Source organism: Antrostomus carolinensis, unplaced genomic scaffold (genome assembly GCF_000700745.2).
Source record: "Antrostomus carolinensis isolate BGI_N321 unplaced genomic scaffold, ASM70074v2 scaffold8645, whole genome shotgun sequence".
Classification (NCBI taxonomy): domain Eukaryota; kingdom Metazoa; phylum Chordata; class Aves; order Caprimulgiformes; family Caprimulgidae; genus Antrostomus; species Antrostomus carolinensis.
In genome coordinates, this window is record NW_010318397.1 from 60,226 (window position 1) to 69,605 (window position 9,380).

The window sequence follows — 9,380 nt, forward strand, 5'->3', positions numbered from 1 at the left end:
CCCAGGGGATAACAAAGAGCTGTTCTGTGGGATGAGGTTACACCTTTTGTGATGGGAGTTAGTACTACTGCAAAGTTCAGCAATGTTAACATGCCTGGCTCTTGATCCAAGGAAAACACAGCTCAGTATTGTGTTTACCACCTCCAACTGCTTTTTTTTTGGTTGGTTTTTTGTTTGTTTGGGGTTTTTTTAGTTGAATATTTCTGCCCACTGCTTTTTTTTTTTTTTATTTCACGTGGGTTTTTTTGTTTGCTTGTTGGGTTTTGGATTGTTTTGGTTTTTTTTAAACAAATTTCTCTTTGTCCTAAGTGACATTGTGAGCAGGACACTGATAAGTAATTTGAAGGCCAAGTCATGGATATTTTTTGGCATCTGGTAGTAGACAGATACACATTTTAATATCTTTTTAAAAATCAGTAAATACATTTTTAAAAAAGATTCACTTAATTGCCACTGAAGTTCTTATGACCTCTTGTTTGCCTATGTGAACTTTTCCTTTAGGCCTTATAGTAATTGACTTCTTGGGGATGGACAGAGACATGCTAATGGTGTAGTGGAACAAAGGAGGCTTTAGTTTCAGTTCAGTGGAAGCTTGGAAGAAGGAAAAAATCAGCGTTTGCCAAGGAACTTTGCAGGAGGCTTTAAAAATTGACACAGAGGCCAGTTTGTTAACATTCCTGTTACCCAGCAGGAGACCTGCAGGTGAAAGTTTACTGGTTTATGATAGTCACCAAGCTTTGTGAAATGCTTCTGTCTCGCCTCACTTTGTTTTAATAGGCATCAATTCACTTACGTGCATCTCAACAAACAAAATCTTTTTGCTTGCATAAACACAGATCGTGTTTGTCTGTTCTGGCTCTGCCACAAGACTTTATCTGTTTAAATGCAGTCCAACACAGTTGCTCCGAGTCCTCCACCTCACGGGGAGATCCAGACTCAGCATGGCTTAAGGGCTGAGTGATACAACCCTCTACATTTACAGTTTTTGAGAGATTTCATTGCTATTTCAGGGTAATAGGTTAAGACCAGAGACTGAAGACTTGCATGTGTTCAAATAATGAACTTGATATTACAGATTTTTCCATAACTCACACCCCTTCAGAGTATGACTTACTACAAGAGTAGTAATGGTGCAACTCTGGATATCTCTGCTGGGGTTGCCAAACAAAGCTGTCTGTGGCCTTGTAGGGCTGAGGCTATAGGTGAAGCTAAGAATCAGTTCATAGCCTGCCTTTAATTGGGATCTAGGACTTCCAAGAGTAATGTTCAGCTGGTGTTTTCCCAAAATCACATAAGTTATCTCATTCTTCAAAGCTTGTCTCCCTGGGAGAATTCTAGGTCATGTGTCTTCAAGTGAATTTCTATACTTCAGCCAGAAACTGCTAATGCACAATTGTTAGAGCATTTGAAATTTCATCAGGATGAAAATTAGCAAAGATGGTAGAGAAATGTTGTCCTTCTGTGTCAAGAAGATTTATTTGAGTATGTGATAGTTCTCCTAATAAGAATTAGGGCAATGACCTCTCACCAGTCAAATTTTTGAACCAGACCCACTAGCAAAAGTGCCTCCTGGTGCATGTTCCCAGTCTGCTGATCAGTCTGCCTGTGTTTAGGACTAATGTTCAAATACAAGTGAATGACTCTAACCTCAAGCCAGTTAAAAATGAATGTTGATGAGCCTGTGATACATACAGTTGGATAGAGTATTGGTTGCAACTAGAATTAGCCCAGTAACCTTTCACTTCTGCTCTGGTGATGAAAGTGGTCATGGTAAGAGGCTGTTTTGGTTTCCTTGGAAACTGTATTGCAGGCAGATTCTCCAGTTTCCCTGGCATTGCAGGTGTGATTGCCTCCCATGGCTCCAGTCTTCTTGACCTAATCCTGCTCTGTTGCATACAGTGTCAGTGAGCTGTGAATTCTGTTCTGAGATGCCCCCATCCTTCAGATGTGCTTACAGTGGTGCACAACTGTACAGAGTAGGACTAAGATGACTTGAGAGCTCCAGAAGGCCAGCAAAACTTGATGGGAAAACAAATCTGAGTTGTCTCTTACGTACCCTTGTTTTTCTCACTATTACTAGGTATGTATTCTCTGTCAAGACTTTCTGCACAGTTGCTTGAGACTTGAGTGTTGTTTTGAGTCTGTGCCTTCAGCTGTCCATCGTTGTTTTTTTGCTATTAACTGACTTCTGCCTTTTCATCTAAGACAACTACATGAATTTGGATTAGTATCCTGATCTAATCCTGCTTTTCACAGTAGATCTGTAGAGTAATACAATCAATGGATACAGCCATGGGGCTTTCTCTGCAGAGTGTTTCTGTTGTAAGTCTGTTGGATACTGCTTAATATGGAAGGATGTGAACCTTTAAGTAACCTTATTCTTTGTGGTCTGTGATCTATGTCAGTGGACACTAAACAACATAAGAGGCTTAAAATATGCCTCAGGTTCTTCTGCTACTTGAGAGCTATGGATATCTGTCACCTTCATCACAGACTTGAGAACTGTTTACGATTTCTGTGGAAGTGCAGCCTCTCATGCAGAAACGTGAGGAAGAAAAGAGGCTGTAGTGCTGAACTGCAAATGCACAGACTCATTCCAGTGGGAGTGGACAACGTGCCTTTATGGAACTGATGAGAGGTATTCTCAGAGCTGTTGAATTTTCAACATGATATTTAAGCTTCTGAAGACAGTAGGATTTCGAAACTGTGGAAAAGACTTCAATTGTGTGACATCCTCTTACTTAAGTGTTCACTTACAAACTTGCTTGTTGTGTTCTAATAACACACTTGCAGCCCATGAGCTTCCATGAAGGTTAGCTGCTAGACCTCAGCTGTCATCTACCTTTCCCTCTCTCCAACTCCTAAAGCAGCTTGTGGCCATGAAAGTTTTTGATGTTGCTGCTCAATCATAGTGGAGTATCTCATAAATTAAATCTCCTGATAGTTTGGTGTCACAGATGGATTGAGTGAAGGCAGAATAAAGCCATATGCTGTGAGTTAATTTTGTCTCCGTAACAGATCCATTGTTGACTTCTGCTTCATAGATTCTATAGCTGTGGCTACAGGGTTTTACCACATCATGACTGTGGGCAGAAGGTGAACTTCTTAGCAAACATTCTTCAATTGAAATTCCTCTCCCAGAAGGTAGTACACAGTTTGTTAATGCTTTAAAAAAAACAAACCTAGAAAGCAACTGGTAATACATAAGTTCTTGTGGCTACACAGGGATTGGATCCACGGGTGCCACATTCTCCCTAGCAGGTCCATCTTTATAGTACATCAGTCATTTTTTACTGCATTGCAAGATACCAGTGAGTTTGTTTTTTCCAGCTCTGGGCTTTAATTGGCAGTCCAGCCACACCTTTCTCCTGCTGTTATCTGTGCCATCCTGTGGCATTGTACCTTGGCACAATGAAGGCTGATTGGTACTTGATGTTATTAGCATTTGAATGACCCCCAGGCCACCTCTTCTGAAATACTGGTCCTGTGTAAAGACCCCCACAAAAGTTCCCTAAGCTGGTGGTGTTGGTTTTGATGCAGATAAATGCTCCTCTGAGCTGAAGGGGTTTTAGTTCTTCTGTCTAGCTAGGTATCTCCTGAAAGTGGATGGTAGGTAGTGTTGACAGAAAGCCATTAAGATACGCATTTATTTGATGGAAAAGGTTGTGTGTGGTGTTTTCCAGTTAGCCTTTCCCTCCCATCCAAAATATCAAATTCTGTAGGGGGAATCTGTGTGATTGCTCATCCTTCATTTTGATGCCCGCTCCTGCTGTACACTGTCCCATACAAAAAGCATAGACAGCTAGAAAGTGTCAGGGTACTTCACATGCTGGAATGGAAGAACGTTAATCTGGCTCTCTGCTTATAATGCCGTGCTTGCTCTGTGCCTCTGTTCACTTGCTTCTTCCATTTAGCAGCAAAAGGTGCTCCGTGGGCACAAACACGGCTTGTCAGCTGTGAACAGATCCAGTTTGAATTCTTTGGTTGGGACATCACGAGTGCAAAGCACTAGAGATTGAAGGGCAGAGGGAATGAACTTGCATCAGAACCCTTGTAAGATGCTGTCCCCTATTTGAGTCTAGAGACTAGAGTACCCTTAAGGCTTGAGTGACTCCAAAACGAGCTTAATTTCTAAAATAAATTTGTAGTAATATTTTATGTATCAATGTCTTTGTATGGAAAGAGCTGCCTCTTCACAGCTGAGAGCTGGAGATGGTATAAAGGTCTCTTAAATGTTGCACAATAAAGGTGAACTAGAGTCAAAATAGCGCTATTGGCGCTTTAAAGCCTGCTCTTGCTCAGTCCTTTTTGTTCTTGTCTTTCCTTTATGCTTTTGCAGCTCAAGCCATAGTTCATCTCAATCTGCTAAGTCTGGGAATGTGTTAATTGACAGGGATGTGAGTCATCTGGAAATAAGAATCCACAACTATGTGCACTATGGGAGGTATTTACACTGTAATTTTGGGGGCATCTGACTTGGGAGGCTAAGCTTCGTGTGTGGTTAGCAGAGAAAAAGAAACTTCTGCTGATTCATCACCTGAAGTGAGCTGATCTTAGGTGCTCTGAATCTTCTGTGGTGCTGCCAGTCTATTTATCACTGATGATATAGGGAGCTTTGGAAGAATTCCTTTCTGCTGTGGATACTTTAGATGCCTAAAATTAGGCAAGTTGCATCCTACCCTGATGACTGAGTGCAGAAAGGATGATCTCTAGAAGAGCAGCCTGAGCAGAAGGGATGAAATGAAAGCAGCAAAGGTGGTATAAGAAACTAAGAAAGCAGGAACCATGAGAGGAGGGAAGGCAACAGCTGTTTAGTTTGTATGGAGGGTGTTCTTTCATGTGGGCTTTGCATCCAGAAGTAGACACTGGCTGGCAGAGTGGCAGTGGCAAGGTAGCATATAGCTTTACTGTTGATCAGTGCTGCTCACCTGCTTTCTTTATTTTCTGCATTTATCCATTGAAAAGGTGGAGCTGCTCTCCATCTCCCTCCCTCCCAGTACTCAAACCCTACCACTATCTGCAGCAGGTACTCAAGCTTTCTTAGGAGGAGCTGTACCCTTTCTCTGTTGATGCAGCTTTTAGTTCCAGGGCTTTTTTGATAATTTTTTTTTTAAACTTACTCTAGACTGCAAGTATTAATGGATATTTTGAGACTAGTCAGAGCAGTCTTAGCTCGCTGCTCAAGATAAATGAGCCTTGTGTGATTAGGATTTTTTTTTTCTTGTTTCAGCCTGTGCAATTTGAAGCAGGTACTGCCACCGTCATTTGGTGCGCAGCACTGTTGCAAATTTAATTCTGCTAGCCAGGAGTACAGAACTTGGTTTTACAGTGTGAATGTGTGTGCCTGCTACAGGAGACCTTCCTCAGACCACATCAGTCTCAGACACTCAATAAAGACTCATGTGACTTCCTCCTACGTTGAGCATCTCAACTTGTTTGCTTCCTACGTAGCACAGTGCTGTGATGCATTTATTAATTTCTTCCCCTTCCTACTCCGTGTCCCTTCTTGCTGTGTGTTGTGCGTTGATGTGACAGACTTGAAGACATGTCAACAATCTATGTTTAAAGGAGTAGGAAAGCTGTGCTAGATGTGCTACAAGGAGACTCATTGTAGGTACGCTTCTTGTTGCTACTTGGTGCTGTGCCTTTCCCACGTTTCATACTCAAAACATGACTACAGGACTCAGCAGGTAGGGTTTTGGTATTATGAGGAACAAAACTTAATGAACATCTTGATTTCCTGTATGTAGGAAGATAATGCAGCAGTTTTGTTGAGGCAGCAGAGCTTTTTGCAACTGTTTTGGAGCTCCTGGATGCATTTAAAATAGTTCTTGTGCCTGACAAGTTAACATCTTAGGTACACAAACACACAAGTACTGTAGTCAAGTTTTATTAGTGTCTTATAACTGTGTGGTTTTTGAATCTTCCATTGTGCCTTGTCTTTGGGTTTCTTACCTCAAAATAGGTAAAAGGGGCTCACTTCAAGAATATGCAGGTAAGTGAGGAAATATCTACAGGACAGCATTGTGGGAAAAACTCTTCAGTAAAGCAGATCTTAGCCTGTTCAGGGATCTGCTTGGAGCTGATACATACTGTTTAACATCTTTATTCATCCTCTGGAGGTGGGTTGGAGTGTGCCCTCAGGAAAACTGGGAAGAGTAGGATTAGGTTGTGACATAGAAAGTCGTGCTGCTATTCAGAGGGACCTTCATAGGCTGGGAAATGAGCAAACAAATCTCATAAAGTTCAGTGAAGAGAAATGCCAAGGACTGCACCTGGGGAGAAGTGACCCAATACACCAGGATGGGCTATGTACCTACTGACTGGAAAGCAAGTTTGGTGGCCAACAACTTGAACATGAGCCAGCAAATGTGTCCTTGCAGAAAAGAAGGCCAACAGTATGCTGAGTTCAATTAGGAAGAGCATTGCCAGCAGACTGAGGGAGGTGATCCTTCTCTTCAGCCCTGGTAGAGCCACATTTGGAGTACTGCATCCAGTTCTGGGCCCCTGGTGCAAGAAAGGCATGGACATACTGGAGTGAGTGCAGTGAAGGGCCACGAAGATGAGTAAGGGATTGGAGACTGACTTGAGGGGAGAGGCTTAGAGATCTGGGACTATTCAGCCTGGAGAAGAGAAGGCTCAGGGGTGGATCTTGTCAGTGTGTAGAAAAAACTGAGAGAATTAAGACAAGAGAACCAGGCTCTTGTTAGTGGTGCCCAGTGAAAGGACAAAAAGCAATGGACACAAATTGAAATTCCATTTGAACTTCAGGAAACTTTCCTTTTTCATTGTGAGAGTAGTCAAATGCTGGAAGAGATTACCCAGGGAGGTTGTGGAGTCTCCATCTTTGGAGAAAACTAAGTTTGACTGGATATAGTCCATGGTAAGCTGCTGTAATTCACCCTGCTCTGAGCAGGCGGGTGGAATAGAGCATCTCCAGAGGTCCCTTCCACCCTTGATCCTCAGTGATTCCCTGAATCACGTGAGTGCACAGGAGTGGTGACAGGATGTTGGGGTTCAGTGTAGGTGAGAATAGAGTTTGGTTTAGCTGGAGCTGTGTTAAACACTATTTCAGCAGTAGGTACAGCTGCTTTTGGTGGCATGTATTGACATTGTCCGCTAAGCCAACTGTAAAACCTTGTGATGGCTGTTGCTGCAGAGGACTTCGGGTCCTTTCAAGGTTTATCTGGGAGAGCAGATCTTGAAGGAGAATGCTTTGTTACTAGCTTTCCATGAGGATAATTATTTTGTGCCAAGAGTCTCTCATTTTCAGTTCTTTTTGGTAAGCCAAACCGAAAGCTGAAAACCCCTCAGTCGCCCATTTATGTAGTAGCAGAAGTGTCCATAGAAAGAGTTGGTGTGGAGCAGCAGCTCTGTTATGAGCATGATTTACAACTTTGTTTCTGAGTGAGATCAGAATGAGCACAACTTTTCTGGTCAGAGCGAGCGCAGACCGCGTTGTTTTACAGGATATGCTTGATGAGGTCTGAGGTGTCAGGGGATTTTTGGCTGGTATCTGGAAATGTGGCTGCACTGAGATTAACAGTAGTTGGAAAGATCTGCATTTACTCAAGTGCACCAGACACCGTCTATAACTGGCTGCATTTCAGGAGTTGTGGAGATGTTTGCAGTAGGTTGTCCTTGGTTATGCTTCCCCACAGAGAAGTTTGTTAGAGAAATGTGTATGACTTTGTCCTCCACATGAGAAAGTCCTATTAAAGGGTTAAGAGGTCCCAAATGCAGAGCCTTGAAGTGCTAATTACACTTTTACTACCACGTTTCCCGGGGTGGTGATGGTGCAGTTGCAGGGTTATTGTCACCACCCCTGGTGCTTAGGCTTCCATATGCGTTTGTGGAAGGTGGTTTAAATGGGAACAGAGTGGTACTCAAAGACTTGAGTTAGGCTGAAACAATAGGGAAGATTTTGGACAGTTACAGGAAGCAGTTTCATGGAATGACTCTGTGCCAGAGGCAAGATGCATTTCAAACAAGCCAGCTGTTAAGCCCTCTTAGAGCCTAGAGTTCAGTGTTATCAGTCTATTGCTTTTGACCTTTCAAAGAACCAGGTGTTGGAGGTCGATCCAGTTCTGTCTGTGGAGAGGAAAGTATGCAGTGTGCCTGTGGCAATCTCAATCTGTTTACTTGGAGGGCAGATCTTTTCTGCAGTCCCTTCATTCATGATCCAAGCATTGGTACATTTTGCAATGTACCAATTGCAAATTTTACACTAGAGGCAATGTAGGCCCACTGATGAATATTAGATGCTTTGGGACAAGTAATATGTATCCCATTTGCAGTTTGTGAAGGTTTGTTTTGGGCAAAGTAATGACTCTGAAAATGTCTTTTGGGAATTGCACATGAACCAAGCGAACATCAATTCCTGTCGTGGTGATGACATAGCTCTAAGACTTTATATAGGCAGGCAACATCAGGGAGTATGAAACTGTTGTTATCTTTTTATATGGTCTTATTAACACCATTCCAGATGGTGTGCAAATCCATATGTGACTCTTGTGTCTGCACTTCAGAAGGGCTCAAAGTAGCTGAAGGAAGAATCAGCTGAGGAAAACTTTAGCTATAGAATGACATCAGCTTCATCATTGTTACTTGATTGATCTAGATATGTCTATGTGGGGAAAAGATTTCTGATAGAGCACCCTTTAATTTAATAGACAAAAGACACAGAAAGATGCAGAAGTTGACATCAGACCAATTTAGACTGGAAACAAATGTTTGAGTGCTGGGGTTAGGGGTTTTTTTATTTCTCGAAATCCTGCTGCATAAAGTTCACCCCTTACCTTATGGTAGCTCATTCCTGAAGCAGGTGGGGTTTTTTCTAGTACATGGAGTGTTTAAACTAGCAAAGTTGTTACCAGGGCTTAAGGGGAAGTTTAGGAGCATAGTATGGGTCCCACAGCTCCTGGTATATGTAGAGGGGTCTCGATGGGATGTCTTCAGTGTAAAAGAAGTCCCATTATCTGTTTGCATCATGCCACAAGCTGTAGTCTGTTCCAGTGCCGCATGATGGAAGTGTGCACTGAATCTGAGCAAGCTCCTGTGTTGTATTTGCTGATGCAGACTGTCCCAGGAAGCATTTCTTTGTATTGGTGGCTGGGAAGCTAAAGCTGGCTTTGAGATTCAGAAAGGCATTGGAGAGAGATGATGAGATTCTTAAAAGTGAAGGGTGCAGGCTGATTCCTTTTGTGCATTGTTAAAGCGATGAATTTCTAGATATCGTGATCTCAGAAGGGGTAAAGCTTTGCAGAAGTGCTCCTCTTTTTGTGGGCGGTGAGGGCCCCTTGGGGACCTGTCTCTTTGTGGGTGGTAAAGCTCACTTAGCCATAAAAGTATTTTCCCATAACTTGCTGCCTCCTTTTTAA